The sequence below is a fragment of the Haemaphysalis longicornis genome, unplaced genomic scaffold (assembly GCF_048455015.1).
Source record: "Haemaphysalis longicornis isolate Haplotype H1 unplaced genomic scaffold, Haemaphysalis longicornis Haplotype H1 scaffold_3, whole genome shotgun sequence".
NCBI classification, from domain to species: domain Eukaryota; kingdom Metazoa; phylum Arthropoda; class Arachnida; order Ixodida; family Ixodidae; genus Haemaphysalis; species Haemaphysalis longicornis.
Window position 1 is genome coordinate 14,233,765 of NW_027526335.1, and position 17,459 is coordinate 14,251,223.

Below are 17,459 nucleotides of genomic sequence, written 5' to 3' on the forward strand. Positions count from 1 at the left end.
GTCCTCGGAAAAAAAAATTAACGCCAATCCACTCTGTGAATGTGTTTGGAAAGCAAAGCGGTAAACGGGACCCACAGTGCTTACCAATGCGACGTCACATAATTCACTCACTTCGCTCCACAAACGTTGAAACCAGAGAGAAGAGAAATTCACTTTTCATACCCTCTACCCTCTACTCCTTCAAACAGATATTCTTGGTAAGGTTAAATTAATGCATGAAGCATGAACGGTGGTTCGTTGAGTTGTATTGGTATAGCACATGAGTGGAAACTTCTTTCACGAAATTAAAGCTCAAACCCGGTGTTAGACGATCTCACTTTTCCGTCTCTGCCGTCGTGAACGGAGGCGACGAGATCAGCGGCAGAGACGGAGCAGGAGCCGGATGAGGAGTAGGAGATGCAGAAAGAGGAAATACTTCTATTCATATTCCTGAAAGGCCTAGAGTGTGGTCCAGGGGAGTGGTTCCTCCTTCACTGTAGCCCATATTCAGTCCGTGCCACCTGTGCTCTCTCTACCAGCTGAAGTTGGGTAGGCAGAGAGGGACTGGACAGCAGCATCTCCCATGGCGGTAAGAGGAAAGAGAGGAGGGTGCTCAGGGCTGAAGTCGCACACCCCGATTATGTGGCAGAGTGTTCCTACTTCTGAGCAAAGTTTACATTCAGCATCGTAGCGATTCGGGTGCATTAAATGAAGACTCGTCGGGTGTGGGAAGGAGCCGGATTGTATGAGCCGTAGGGTAGGTTGTTGTTCTATGGGAAGGTCAGGGTAAGGCGAAGGTAGGGTCTGTCTCAGAAGGTGATAATGCTGGGTTACGTCCCTGAACGAGACAAGCGGGTGACGGTCATCATGCAGCTTCATAGCAGGGGGTCTCAAAGTACGGCTTGGTGGACGTATTCGTTGCCTTCCATGGAAGCATGAGCGGGCGTCCAGATGAGCTGAATGGAACCATTTGGGGAGTGGTTTTTTAGCACACGCAGTGAAGGTTGGGACACCAAACTCGACAGGTAATTCTGGTAGGCTTGTTGGGAATTGGTGCCTACCTTACGAACCCATGGTTGAGTGAGAGCCAAGGCGATGACTGTCTTTTCTGCTGCCGTCATGTCTTCGGTCTTGAGTGAGGCACAAGCAAGGAGGTTGGTTCTGAAAGTAGCCACGATGATGGCGTACTGCTGCCCTCGATGTTGGGAGGCGTCTGTGTAGCTAACTGCATGATCCCCACCGAGGGTGGTGTTGAGCGCTTGAGCCCGTGCTTGTCGGCGACGCGCGTAGTCTGAGGGGTTCATATTTCTAAGCAAAGGGAGCATCTTTGTTTCTTGTCGCCAAAAGTCCAGGAGTACATCAAGCGGAGTGACATTCTGTGCTGCCCAGCGAACCTCGTGAAAGATAAGGCGACCCGCCGCAGTTCTGCTCATTCGGAGCTTCTGGATAGAAAGATGGCCCTCTATCACCTCTTTCACCGTGTTGTGGAGCCCCGTGCTAAGCAGCCTCTCTCTGGCCGCACTCATGGGAAGACCAATGGCTGGCTCAACCGCCTTTCTAATCATTATATAAAGCATCTTTGTGTCGTCCTTGCCGAGAAGAAGACAGGGGGTTGATTCTCGAGAGGACAAAACCTTGATGTAATCGAAAGGTATCGGATTCCTGGAGGCCTCGATTCTTGGTAGCGACTCGCCTGATCATGTGTATGATTTATTGATGGTGTGTTTGAGGTGTTGCAAGGATACGCCACTCGTGGTGTTGGCCTGAAGATGGAGGCCCAGGATCTTGATGCTGTGGCTTGGAGTGATGGCCTGGCCATCAAGGAGTATTTGAATGTGCTCCTTGAGGTATCGATTGGCGTGAGGGGGCACGACAAGGAGCTAAAATTTTTACGCGAACACTGGAAGCCACAGGCCCATTGGCGTACTAGAAGTGAGAGGACATGGGTGGGTGTGAGCTTCCTTTATTCGCTTTCGCGTGGCATGTAGCAAGAATGCATGGGTTATACCCCTAGATGTGCTTGGTGAGTGCACCACTTGTCTTACCCAACTCCGCGTGGGCTCGTAGCTTAATCGGTAAGACAACGAGCTGTTGCTTTGTTGCTCTGTTAGTTCCAGGTTCGATTCCTGGCGGTGCAGTAAATTCTTTTATTTCTTCGCGGGACTTTTCTGGTGACACCAACGGTCGCGAAAGAACCCTTGGGGGTAGAGGTAGAAAGCTTTGCTTTAAAAAATGGAAGAAATTTTATCCGAGGGTTACTCAATGAACGAGAGGCATGATATCGACGCAGTGGCACAGAACATTTGTTTTTAGCCATAAATAGACGTTAATTAGTTTTTATAAAATAAAGCCCCTCGGTATGGCATGAAACGTACTAGCTTACCTCTACGCCTCATCTTCACTACACCTCTGTATGAGTGTTATAATCGTATTCGAACATCGTCACTCTCGATCATAGCCTATTCCAGCAAGAAACAAGCGCAGTGAAACCAGTTCAAGGTGTGTCTCACACGCCCAATGTTACGAAATTTTACACGCGATTGTAGTAAGGGGCAAACGTGGGGCGAATTATGACACAGAAAGAGCCCCCTATATTTTTCGAAATCTTATGCAGGCGCATTTCATTAAGAAGCGAAATGGGAAATTTATCTGAATTTCAATTCGCAGTGAAGTTCACTTCATACATAATTTCATCATAACGGCTAAATATGTTGTGTACTTTGTTTCCCCTAATTCACCGAAAAGAAGGCGTTACTTGTATTTGTAGCTGCCGTACAGCCGCGTATATTTTTGTGCGGTGAGTAAAGCTTTTATAAAGCAGCTTCGACTCATACATATACCAAAATAATAAGTTCAACCAACAAAGATAAACACACACGCAAGAAGAAAAAAAACATTCTAAACGAATAAATTTTCGTCTGCTTCATGATGCATCAGCTTTAGCTTCAAAAGAACTCAAAATATCTTTTGGCATGGATACCCACGTCGCTAACAGAACTTTGTAGAGTTCGGTATCGCGTTATATTTTAAGAGCGATGCTCTTCAGCAAATCATAATTTTTCGTGTCCGCAGTAAAAATACCAACAAAATGCCGAGCGCGCGCTCGTGAACGCGGGCCACGCGCCGACAGCCAGGCTGCAAACAAAACCAAGAAAATGTCTAGCGCTCGTGCGTGCCTGCCATGCAACGACCGCGCAGCTTCCCCTGCGCACGTTCGCCAAGCCAAGCATACCCACTTAGGATGATTGGCTGATAGACAGGATGATAGACAGATCACAGAGATTTGGATCACGCGAAATCGCGAGCAATCACACAGGAAGGACATTTGTCCTTCTGTGGACATTAGCAGGCTTGCGACGATCGTGATCATATAGCAGCCCACCTGAAATGTTCCTAATAGTTTTGAATGGACGAAGCGCCGTTTGGAAATCTTGGTCAGAGCTTTGTTTCTGTGGAAAATCGTGTGCTTTGTGCTGCTTGAGAATTATACGTGCAGGGCTGTTTTCGAGCAGCTTCACCTCCCGTCTTGGTGGTTATTCAAAATATTCAGGATGTTTATTTTGCCCCATGAAAGAATTTTGGTGCCAAAGAAGCACATAAAACTAGGGATGTAAAAAACAGCCGCCATACTTTAAAATTGCGTAGGCAATAATTCTTACCGTTGGATAAGCTCAGAGCCGAAATGCCGGCGCCGTGCACGCGCACTTCAAAACTAGCATGAAGCGTTAAGCCTACCAGATAATATCGACATTTCAACGGCGGACGCGCACCAGTCATCGCAATGGTGTCTTCCGCAACGGGCAAAGAGCAGTCATTTCTCTGATACGCGGACATTGCAGCTCTGTCCAAGATAAGGTGTGCTCCGAGTTTTGTTCGTCCACAGAACGAGTGTAAACACGGAAGAAAGGGGACAGAAATTGTGAGCGGTGAACCTTGATAACTCACGCCCGGGTGGCCTTATTCTCTGCGTCAGCACTGCAAAGGCAGCATGAAGGAATTATGACAACAGAGCTCGGCACCTGGCGGTGTGCCCGAATGCGCACGTGACAGTGCAGGGGAGCGCTGTGCCGCTGGTGGCCGAGCACAGTATGCGTTTGCCAGCCTGCAGAGGCAAAAGAAAGCACAAGCGCTGTAGGAAGGGAAGTCGGCATCCTTGTCAGACATCGCACTCTTGTTGGCATTTCCGGTTAGCGGCTCAGTGCACAGAACTGCCGGCGAGATGGGTGGTACAAGGAAAAGGCCGTGTTTGTTTTCGTAGTTCCTTGGCAGATCAGAGGACTAGAAACACAACACAACAACGAGAACCAAACACAGAAGAGTGTAACTTTTAGCAAAGGGAACCCGAATTACGCGGGAGCGGGTTCACAATTTATTTGAGCAACCTGTCACTGCATCTGCGAAGACGAATGTGCGAATAACTGCAGGCTTAGGACTTTGCGCAGTACGAAACACGACGTTACAAGTACTTATTACTTCAGCGTAGACGTTATTTTTCGGGGTAAATAATAGAAGCCTTGTTCACCCTATTTTGTCCTTTTCATCACAATAATTGGCATTTAGAGAGCGTTCTGGTGAAACAGACCCACGCAACTCTTTACGAATGTGTGCAGATGTCAACGAGATACGACAATGTAAAGTTACACTTTCAACTTAGTCGTTTTTCTGTATCTCTCCCCCTGAAGCTTAGAGAAACTTTGGCATGAGGTAGAAACGAAGACCTAGTTGAAAATGGGACTGACTGAAAATGCTTTTTTTTTTCTGTTTAAATGGACCGAATTTGAGTAATGCAGTTCTCTGCACGATTGCGAACAGTTGATAGCTTTGCATTGCAGCCGACGTCCTGCGGGGCGACAAGCCGTCGTACAAGCTTCTTGTTAATTGAGGTGTTCTCAACAGCCAACTTTTAGATCACGTGCTTAGGCGATTTTTCCTATGTAGCATTATATGCTTGGCATGAATACACTGCCAGCCCGAACCCAGCAAGCGTGAGTTCAGTGTTTGCTACCGTGAAGGGAACAAGGCAAACAAAATTTACTAACTTCGATCATTTTAAACCTAAAACCTTCAATTCAAGCTAAAATATACTGTTGAAACAGTCAGTGTTGAGGTACCGCACGAAACGCTTGAAGAATTTATGAATAAGAGCGCTCTTTAAAAGAGTTCAATATTTTGCCACATACGTTTGGAAATCTTTGTGATCACCCTTGTTAAAAGATTTATAACGATAGCTGCATCTTCTTTATTTAATGACGCGTCGGAAGCCTGTACAGGTGCTTCTTGGTTGTCGTTTGTGACAGTAAAGAGACCCATAACGCCACTTTAAAACATCGCCGCTGGTGAGCTTCACCACAACGCCCAGACGACCAGTAACGGTGACCAAATTTTAAAATTTGGCGAATTATAAGGGCAAGCATGTGATTAGGTAAAAAAAATACAATCTGCGGTTGGTCATCAAGGCAGATGCGATGTACGCGGGCCAGTATCTCCCCTGTTTTCCTATTAATTGCTTGCTTAGCGATAATAAATTTCAGTTAGACTGTATCTTTGGGCTTTCCATTGTCTTGTATTTTTCGCGCTTTTGATTTCTCCTAAACAACTTACATGCTTACGCGACATTTCTTTCGGGAAACGGGTATGCAAAATGTTTTACAGGACCGACTTATAACGTGAATTCAGACAGTTATCTTCAAGCGTACGCACGTATCCTTGTATTTGTCTAGCTGCTGGGCCGTTCGCCAAAGCAGCGCCATTACTGAAGGGCAGCAAAGTAAATTATTCGTCTTAGTTACACGAGATTTCTAAATGGATGGATTACCTAACGTCATTTATTTCTTACGTAATTATATTTTTTTGCATTAACCTTCTCGCCCCCCCCCTTCAACCAACACACACACACGCACGCACGCAAGCACGCGCGCGCACATGCACGTGCACATGCACATGCACGCGCACGCGCACACGCACGCACACGTACACACGCACACACGCACACACACACACACACGCACACACGCACGCACGCACGCACGCACACACATTCCCTAATTATCTCAAGTGGCTAGCCCAGCATTGTGCACGGCTGACGTACTACTTCTGTCTCACTAAAAAATCTTATGCTCTTCTCCTCGAATTAGGAGAACTTTCCCGTCTGGATACTATGGCTGAAGCTTTAGGAGCGGCGTCAGCCAACTCTATTCAGCGCGACGTGATGACAGTGGGACCAGACCTGCGGATCATCTCGAACATGGACGTCGGCGCAGTGCTCAGAAGGCAGTGGCCGTGGTGAATTCAGCGTGGTCTTCCGGTAAAAAAATGAAAAGTGTATTTCTAATAAGTGGCATCTGCTCACCTAGGTTGCTCCCATAGGTATTGCCTCAGTGCACGGAAAGTTTTCTTTGCGTTTTGAGTGCTGTAAGTCATAAACCTTCTCAACAGTGGAAGCAGCCTTCGATTTTGCTACGCCAATTTTTGTGTATCTCTCGTTCAGTCGCTGTTTGGTTCCGCAGGTTTTTCTCCCGTTTGTGGTCATTATGAGCCGGATTCATAAAAAAATCTTGCCTGGAATTTCCTCGCGTCGCTGCAAGTCTTGGGCTGCGCCTGCCCCGTAACTGCCTCTCCTGTCTTATCCACCCATCTCTCATGTTGTTCATCTCAAGGCTCGGTCTCCCCATTTCTGGTTTGCGGAGTTTAATTTTGCCGCGTTCGCACTGCTGGCGCGCCATCTGGTGGGCCTGATGGGACATGGCGCTCAATCCACGAGTGTGCGAGGCTCGGGCGTCAGCTTTTTATTTTTCGGTTACACCTTTGTTTTTAACGCTATTTTTTAATTGGCTCTGAAGAGGCCAACAATGCAGCCAGTATTACTAACTCCCTTACGCCCCTCTCCCAAACCTACACTGACATCCTCTACCACTATAGAGTAACCGGATGCACCTGTCCCCCTCCTCACCCTGCCCTTTCTACCGCTGACGCCCGCATTTGGCGCCGACTTCAAACCAACACTTATTACAATCACCTCCATCTCAACCACATATCCCCTGCTAACTACCCACTTAACTGCCCCCAATGCGACGAGCCCAACACCACAGCTCATCTCGTCTGGACGTGCCCCACCAACCCTCCACCACCCAGATCCCCTACCCTTGAGCAGTGGGAGTGCGCGTTGCAGAGCTGCCAGCTCGAAGACCAGGAGGCCCTGATCTCTCGGGCGAGGATGGCCGCCCACAGCTCCTAACTCTTTTTCTCCCCTACCCCGTCCCTGTTGTTTCAATAAACGTTTTCTCTCTCTCTCTCTCTCTCTCTCTCTCTCTCTCTCTCTCTCTCTCTCTCTCTCTCTCTCTCTCTCTCTCTCTCGCAAAAGTTAAGTACACATCTAGTTTTACTTTATTTATCTTTAAGGACCCATTGTACATTGACACCTTTCTTCAAATAGCAACTAATATTTGTTGTTCCTCTGAAGAATGTTTAGAAATATGGAGTATATTTCAAGATTTATTGAATTGAAAATAGTTTGCCTTTGTAAACGCCTCGCTTATATATTTTTTAACTTTCACCTGGTGCCCTAATCAGGGGACAAACAGAGAGGGAGACAGACCAACATTTTCGCCTCTGAGTAGCCCAAGAAAGACTATCGTCCTCAAAAACTTAGTGATAAAAAACGTGCAGAGTCCCCCGCACACGCTTCGGACATTTTAACATGCTAGGCGCCTGATAATTAATTCTGATGGGAATAATTTTCGTGGTTTTTCCAGCCATACAGAAGTGCGAAGGGAAGAAATAGCGGAGTTAATTGGATAAATTCGATTTCTCCCCGCGCTACGTGACAAGGCAACCAGAGCAAGGATGCGGCTGAATGCCGCAGTGTTGTGTACCGTTTCCGGAAGAGGATGGAAAAGGCGCCTGAAGGCCTCCCGTCTGTTGCTTCGCTCATCAAGACAAATGGCGACGGTGCCGCTGGAGCCCCGGCCTAAGGATTCCAGTTGGTTCAACATCTCTCATCGGTCTTGTTTCCGCCTTCATGGCAAGCACTGCCTGCGTGACTCCGCGGCACTAGTCACTCTGGCGAACGCTTCGCCGGGAGTAGCTCGGCTTCAGCTGTCCCGTTTTAACGGTACTCGCATCAGCGTCTGGGCGTTCCCGGCCGTGTCTGGAATGCAACTTTCAGACCCGAAGGAGAATTTGGTCTGGCGGCTTGGCCGAGGCAAGCCTGACGCCTAGGTGATATTTTATTCTTGCTGTTGGTTACCACGAAGCAGAACGGGAGCGAAAGGATGTACCAGATTTTGCAGCCGGTGTCCCTATGAACATAATTTGTTCCATTATGGTTTGTCAAAAGCTGCATTAGTTGGTTACTCCGATGTGGACCGTGCATTAAATCTACGTGAAGCGAGACCTCCACTTTGCTCACACGGGAGGTCTACAATCGGCCTTGTCAAGCCCTATTTCTCAGCCGCATCGCATATGGTACTCCGTACGTCAGCCTCAAACCAAAGAAATATGCCAAATCAGACGCCCTCATCCCGAATCGTACAAAATCACCCTCGGCCACCGCCCCCTCACGCCTACTGCCCGCCTTCTACAATTAGGTTTTCAAAATCCCCTTTCTGAGTTCGTCGAAGAACAGCAGGTCCAGCAACTTGGTAACCTCGCCCTAACCCCTACGGGCCGCACCGTCCTGCAAAACTGGGTCGCCCTACCCCCTGCTCTGCAGTGCCCCTACAGCATATCCCTCAATCATTCCGCATTAATACAAAGAAATAAAAAAAGAACAATAAAAAATCGTATATGTAGAAGGGGTGGCTCGGTAGAATTTGTCGTTATATATGGAAAGTGAGTCGGAGAGACTGAAAGAAGCCAGACTTCGTCATCGGAAGGAAATCAAGAGGAGGCAGCCAGCCGAGGAGATGGAGCAAGAACGAGCCGCACCCCTCGAGAAGCGTCGTAACCGTACAGAGAAGCAAGCTAAACAATAAAATTAACCTTACGTCTTGCGACGCACACCCAGGCATAACAGAGTTAAGCCACAGCCAATTTTTTTTTATTTCGTTAGCTTTCAAGCAGCGTGTTTTATTTTATATCCTTACAATTACACACTCCTATTTTCGTTTCTGTGGCATTGTATTTCAATTTACGGCCACTAAAACGTTCAATCAAAGCCAATGCCGAAACTAAGGCAAGCGCACGTATAATGGCGGCCCATGATGGCAGAGGCGGCCTTTGTTGAGCCGCAGTGATGCTAGCGCCAGATTTGTCTCTAGTGTATACAGTAACGAACTCTATGATCTGCCACACGCACCCCACGAAACTTGTTGTTGCTGCTACTTCCGTGCCATTATCAACGTGATGCGCTAACGCTTCGGGCGCGTGACAGACAAAACAGTTGCTTTCAATCAGCTTATTTGAGGGCGCTACTTTATGATGCGGGCGGGAGCGCCGCCACATGGTATTTTTCATATTTCGCGGGATTTCCTCATCAGTCAGAATAAATCGGCACGCAATTAGTTCGTCGTTTAAAATACCACAGTTGTTTGCCTCTTGTGGGTACCTACAAGTGACTATTTAGTACTTTAATGATTAGGACATTCTTTCTTAAGTTAGATATATAATTACAAGCAATTGATTTAAACTTCTTAACGAAGGAAACTACTGGCCGCTACTCCACTGTGCTGGAACAATTATGCACTGGGTTTCCTTCGAGTAACACCACTGCGCTTTTTTTTAATTTTGGTGTATGATAGCTGGGACACTCTGTTTAGTAAACGTCCAGCAGCTCGAGGCTGCTCTCGCCAGGCAGAGGCGGAGAGAGGCGCCGACAGGGGGGGACAGGGGCGAGTTCCCGAGTACCTTTCGCGCGCCGCTCTCGCCGACGCCGGCGGGGCCTAGTCCCGAGGGCGACGTAAACGCGTCGGGGGGAGGGAGCGGCTCTGCGTAGCCCGGACCTCCCCTCTGCTGGCAATGAATAAAATCTTTCTCTCTCTCTCTCTCTCTCTCTCTCTCTGTATAGTAAAGCTCTAACAGGGGCACAGTCAACACTTCATCCCTGGCAATCCCCCTGAGCGGGTAGGTGCACGACACCTCAAAGGTATCATTGTAATCATCATCATCATCCCCGTTACATAATGTGGATAAATTTGATTTGATTGATTGTAGGGTTTAACGCGCCGACGCAACGCAAGCGATGAGGCGCGCCGAAGTGGAGGGCTCCGGATTAATTTGACCACCTGGGGATCTTTATGGTGCGCCGAAATCTCGTACACACGGGCGTTTTTCCTTTTCACCTATGTGGATAAATTTGGCTTTGCCGCAAGGCACTTCAGTGTACGCCACCACCGACGACGCAAGTCAGTCAATACAAGGTTTTTTTAACAAAAATATCTAAGGATAACCGAACGAAGGGATAATAGAGAACAAGAAAGCCCCCATTTATTAAACAAACGTTGTTGTTGAGCTAATTCGTTCATCACTTAAAGAGGCCATGAAGACAAAATACAAGTTTCTATTATTCGAAAGATTTCGTGTTTTATAGTGCCACCAGCACCAGTCCGGATGCAAACTATCTTTCAATCCAGGAAAAATTAATCAATTCAAGTGAAAATTTTGATTTTACCGCTAAATCGTGTGTTCTTGTGGTCTGCAATGACATCCCGGAAACCGTTCGCTATGCAGCCGATTGCAAGCCTTGTTTACTGTTAGTAAACCTAGATGGCGCCACCATACCGCGGTAAGCCGTTTTCTGCCTCTGGTTTGTTTTTGCCCGTATTTAAACCTGGCTTGTTTTTGTTCGGGGAGAAAATATACGTTTCGTGAAACATAGTGCTCGCTCGACAAATATGGTCACGTCAGCCAGCGTTGCTTGCGTCAGTCGGCCAGTGCCATGTGAGACAACCCCAAAGCCCCGCAGTCCTGCGCAGCTAAGCCAAGCATAGTGCGCGCAGTACCAACAGCAGTACGGATTGACACTTCTATGTTTACGTGTGCTTGCGTAACATCCACTGTTTGTCACACCATTCTTACTGCTTTAAAAATAATGTGCCCTAAATTTAAGCGCAAATAGCTCGTTCGGCAAGCTTATCACCTCTGCCTAATTTGCGTTTGCTTTTACTGGACTCCGCCAATCGTAGAGCTGGCTGGTATGACGTCATAGGTTTTGTTGCGGGAAATGAGCTAGTTGGTCGCATGGCCATTCCCGTTTTTTCAATTATATAGCATATTTGAGCAAAGTTTACATTAAAAGTGGTGTCAGTATGATTCTAACGAGGCAATATTTTGAATGAACCAAACTTGTGTTTTGTCTTCGTGGCCCATTTAAGGTGAAAAATTTGTTCACGACTTAAGGTAACGTCACCACTAAGCAGACGGGGAGGAAAAGACAAACAAACCACACATACTGCCACTATTTTGACGTTGGGTGGTCGCCGACACAGAAAAGAGTTCAATGTACAAAGGCGAGCGATTTAACAGAACTTTTTGAGCTAGTTGGTCTATGACCTAAACGGAAAAAATAGGAACGGCATCTGTATATGTCGTTTCTTTCTCTTTTCGTCAACGTCTGCGTAGCGTTCTCTCCTTCTTCACCTTGAAGCGGGCTCTCTCGCTTCACACGCTGTGGGGTACGACAGCAATCAGCCAGGAAAGACACAATTATGGCGCTGCTCTGAGCAGTTTTCTCCCAGTTTCGTCGATTGGGAGATGACTCTTTCCTTGGCGCCTATTCTTAGCAATTTCCCTGTCACGTCCAGGGCCTAGGTGGCACGTGCAGAAATCGCCTCAAAGTACAGCCCGGAAAGAATTCGCAGGCCGTCGATGCCCTGTAGCGATCGATGCTGACACGCGCGGCACTCTCCTCCTTCCCTCTTCTCTGCTAGACGCACCTACAAACGTTGCGAGCCGAATATTCGGTGCAGTGACATCGAGGTGGCAGTGCGTTGGTGTTGACACTCCAATTTTATACATTGCTCTCTTTTTGTTGTATTTCGGCAGAGAGGCGGCCTCCGTTTCCCGGAGATGTGATTCTCGCGCATTGTGTGGTAAGGGAAGAATACAAGTAACAATGTACGGAGAAGCTACCGTTTGCTGCTGAAAAGTAATTGTAGGCCCGTGTGGCTGCGCATAGCCAAACATGGCTATAAAAACCAGCCATAAATATTGCGGCTTACGAGTGCTAACAAATTTGTAAACAATTATCAGAATTTCTGCACATTTGTTTTGCGTGTTGGATGATTTCCTGTGGTTTAGAGCAACCGAGGAATCTTCCTTATTACGCGCTTAATAGCCTCAAAATAATTTCCGCACGTTTCACACCAGGCGATATATTTTCAGCTTGACAGTAGTAGCTGTGCCGATTGCGGAAACATTTTACTGAGGTTGAAGTAATTCTAAGCAAAAAAAGGTCCGAGGTACTTCTGCCGAGCATTCCTTCGTTTCTAGGCGGCACCGAACGGAAGAATTCCGTGCCATCAAGAAAGTGGAGTCGCGTTTCTGTAGCAAAGTGACGTCTATGCACTTTCCCGTCTCTTTTTGCTTGGTATGTTTACTGCTGCGGGGCGCGTGTGCATAGCGTGGGAGCTGCGCCTCTCTGCTGGTTGTGCGCTGTTAGTTGAGTAGTCACGGTGACATCGGCGCTCCTATGCTTGCGCTGAAGCACATCTTTACAGGGTGTTCAAAATTAAGCTTTATGGTTTTCTTAAAATTAGGCACTGGGAGGCAGGCAAAGCCACCTGTGCGAATACGTTATGTGGCCAGGGAACACCAAGTGAAATGTTTATTGCTGTCAGCAGCCCAATTAACTAAAATTGAATAATTAACTTTATATAGCTGCAGTAAGTGGGAATGTTTGTATTGAAAAGTTAGAGGCATTCGTGCTTCTACACAGTACCAGTTGTAAGAATTCTTCTGGCGTGTCTGAGCCCCGAGACATCCGGAGCACAGAGATTTCAATACAAACATGCCCACCTACTGCAGTCCACAAAAAGCTAAGTATTCAATAATAGTTAGTTGGGCTTCTTACAGCGATAATTACAATCTCACTCTGTCTCTCCCGGGCCCGTAATTTATTTTCGCAGGTGGTCTTCACCTGCCTCCCAGTAGCTACTTTTAAGATAACCATAAATCGTAATTTTGAACACCCAGTATAAGCTTTGCTCAGAAAGCTGTTACCAAAGTTAAAACCATGGGAATACCCGGTTCATCAGCAATTCATTCCGCGGCGGGACGCCGTTCTAAAAAAGCAGAGCAGCAGTGGAAACTGCCGCAGAAGCAACGTAGATCTACCTATCCCATAATTGCAGAAAACCGTGAAGTGGATAATCCCACCGAAGTCATGTTTAGGCTTTCCAGAGCCTTGATGAACCATGCTAAACTGGTAGCAACCACGTATACATTTGCATCTCTCCAACGACCATTTCATTCATCGGTTAATCGGTTCTCAAACTGCGTGCTGCGAGAATGTCGTCACATATTTTTATGTGCATAACCACCTTTGCCACTGTTACGGTGCTTAGCTACGAATAACCAGGAACTGCCAAAGATTAGCAACCGGCTTTCGCACTTATCTTGAAATGACCTGATGGAGCGAGGCTCATTTTCAATGCCTAGCTTTCATAGTCTACTACTTCTGGTTGGGCTTACCGGGCTGACTTACTGGATTTCTCGAACCAGCTTGAGAATTTTGTTCACAAAGTTCCAGCGAATTGCAGGGTCACGTCATAGCGCGCAGGCATGCAACTTGGGAAGTAGTGGGGAGGGGGGGGGGTGGCTCCGAAGAGGTCATGAAAAAAAAAAACGTGTTTTCTGAAGCTTTCCGGTGTTTATTACGGCAGGTTACCTCAGGCTGTTGCCTCTCTTCACCGTCTCCCCGGCGTGAAGTTCTAAGAGCTATGCGCTATAGCGAAAAGCGTAGCGAACATTGCAATTACTGCGTTTGTTGGCACGAACTCGACTAAACACACTCCGCTGTTTGTACTAAGATGTGTGGAGGTAGGAGTACACTTTATCATGACACTGGCCAGCTTTTATCACAGAAAACTGTGCTAACATTCCTCTGTAAAATTTTCTTCATTCGTAGCTACCTGCACGTGGTTGGCTCTGCAAGGTCAGCGTCTACGTCACAATAATTTTTTTTCTTTTCAGAAACTCTGGACTCAAGAAATAGGCTCGTGGTTTCAGAATTCGTACGGTAGTACACAATGTGGCTGAACCCCAATCTCTGACGTCACTTGCGCACGACCGTTGCTCCTATCAATTGCCTTCTAATTTTCAAGCGTATCTGACGTCAGTTGTAAAAAGATTTCAAAGTCCAAAAGTGGAATCGAGCAGATTAACTTGTAACTTCCATTCAAACGTTTTGCATTCGAGCTAAAAATGACAGTTCAGTTTCTTTTTAAATTTCACTCTTGCCGAATCTATTGCGCCGGTAATGATAACGTCAACGAAGATGAAATATAGGTGGGGCATGAAGTCTTTTACGTTGTTATAAGCCAAGTTCCGCTACTAGGCTATAAAAGGATGCGCTGTTAATAATTCGTTTGCTAAAAAATAAGCCTACAAATGCATTATGTATACAGGTGAGGAAAACACAACCAAGCGTCCCACACATCTTTGTTGGTAGCTAAAGCCGTGGCGCCAAGACATGGCTTAGCTCCTCTTACCAGCCCAATATAAACGTGTGGCGGGTCTGTTTAAGTTTTCAATAAAAGGTAGTAGTGGGTCTTGCCGTTTTCTCACCACCGTAGCGATGACAAGGCGAAGCGAAAGAAAAAGTGCGTGGTGAAACTTTTGTCAGTTCTATATTTTTTCGCGTCATGCCCAATTCGATCGTGTGTCCCGTGCCTATCTTTCAAAATTGCCTTCCATCACCCGCCTGTACGTGTCCAAGGCAGACACCTTAGCACAAAGTTGCCTCTTAACTCTTTTACTGGCAGTTTTGTGGCATGCTGCTGGATCTTCATCTGAAAAAAAAAAACATTTTATCCGACTCGCTTTCCCCCCATAAGTACATTTTCAGGCGTTCTTAATAAGTTCATGCATTTTGTGACCACGTTCGGGCTTTGAATTGTGAGATCTGCGACCTGAATAAATTATGAAACACCAGTACTAGCTCCAAGGAAACGCGCACGAAAATTTCGCCAAATTTTGTATATCATATTTTATTTTTTCTCGCTTTTTTGCGTTGAATGATTGTGGCCGTACGGTTCTCTCGTGCGACATTTCCCGCATTTTTTAGCTCAGTGGTTCGTTAAACTGTTATTCTGAACTTCCGTTAACAACGCTTCACTCGTGCATAAACAATGCCTGCTGTTATTAATATCACTACATCTCTCCCCTTTGGGCAATTCTTCCTCATTTGCCATCTCGTCTACTCTTACCTCACTTCGCTCACCACCAAATGTGGCGCTCTCCACCCAACTTCATCTTAGCGCTCGTAATTTTTCCTTCTTGTAAATCACTTATATCAAATTTTACTTGCTCTTTTTTCGCCTTGTGCAAAATCGAGTGAGTTTTCGAACTCCTGGAGCATGACACTGCCTCGGCGCGGTCTCCTGAAACATGCAAGATTGAGTAGGAGGAATGTGCTACGATGAACGATGCCGCGTCTTCGGGGAAATATTTTATATAGGCCATCCCTTGAGATTACTGTCTCTCCAAATAAATTCTTAGGCTCTCGCGAGGCTGACTTTATAGCCGCGAGCCGCCTCCCCAACTCCACTTTCCGTTCCATCCTTCCGCTCCAAGTTATCCGGATTGCGTGAAATAATGCAGCGAGCACGTCTAGTAGAATGAATGCGTTCTTTCGTAAGAAGCGACAGCGGCGAGAAAATGGATGAGGAATGAAATAATGGAGGCGTGGTGGTGGTGTGCCGTTACGTCCCTGTCGCGCTGGAGCATCAAGCAGAACACCGTCGTACAAATACCGGGTGAAACTAACATTATTTCTCTTTGGTGTGCCGTCTAGCGCCGCCTCTGCCACGACCGCGCCATTTCACAAACCGCGCATGCACTGAGCCGCTCCTTCCTCCCCTTGTCATAAAAATGTTATTCATTTTTGCAACGCCATTGCCATCATAAAGACGTAAAAGTAAGAAATAAATAAGCTACCTACAGACTACCCTCTTGTAAATTTTATTCGAGTATTGAAGGACTCTGGTTTTACTGAACTGGCCTAAAAAAACAACGTGAGAATACGGATGGGGTTTCAAGTTTTGTGGGGCGCTCACTGGGTTTCGCACTATCCTAACAGATTAAATATTAACGAAGCATTGGTACAGAACTAAAACGAACGAGGCGTCATTCTCTAGATCTTATTTTTTGTAGGCTGGGTCAAGACATTTTAGGTTGTTTGGCGGTCATAAATACGTTTTCGGTGATTTCTTCTACCGCACTGCAAAGCCACGAAGTGTACCTGTTGTTTCGAAGTATCGCAGATTGTTTTCAAGAAATTTTTTTATGTATACAAAGCAGATATTCGCAACCGACAGTGGGATTTTGGTGAGGTATTTGAATGTCGATTTCTGGCATCCCTCGTTCTGCAGCCCAAGTCGTCTCACGGGTGCCGGAGTATTGGAAAGAACATTTCTATAACGTTGTGCAAAAAATGAATACACAGAGTAATCCTTCCGAACTACTGGGATGAGTGACGAGGTTTATAAATATCATTGCTTTTTGAGCAACCGAAAATTGCGGCGCTCTTAAGGCAAGTCATAAGTGCACAACAAAAGTTCTAAGTATATTGTTAAATATAGAACCACTAAGCACCCTGTACCGCTATAAAAGACGACATGGGATCGCGCTGCAACGACGCTTCTACAGTGGCTCCTCTTCTGTAGGTGGTGGTAACGAACCAAGCCCCATCTAAACTGCGGCAAAGAGCAGGGTGTGTGGCTGTGGCCGACAGGCTTTCATGAGGCTAGGCGTACAAAAAAGGTGAGCGACGAAAATTAGAGAAATCATTCTATCGCATTAAAAATACATGTTCCACTTGAAATACCACGCGTAATTCCCCAATGCCACTACCCTTCGAATTCACGCTCGTCGTTCGAAGCGCGGCGAGGCAGTTACCAGTAGAGTAAGTCGCGCAGTGACTATGAAAATGTTTGTATGCGCCTCTTTTAAATCTTCAACAGCCGCCACTCAAGGGGAGCGGGGCTATTAAGTCGAGATTTCCACTGAACCCTTTCGGTAGGGATACAAAATTACAATAAAGAACGACAGATGCCGACCACATAAAGCTGCTAAATCTTTAAAAAAATATTGTGAACATGGTGTACGTATCCAATACAAATCGGCTCATGCTTCTTTTCCATAACCTTTTGTTTGGTCGATGTCTGTCGTTTGTTTTAAATAAAAAGTAGATCCAGTCGTAGCCACCCACTTGGAAGTAAGGATGGGGACGCTAATTAAAATTAGAAAAATTGGTATACAGAATTTTGCAAAATTGTCGTAACTCTTTTTGTAATGTGGTCACTCTAAAAGTCATTCCATAACGG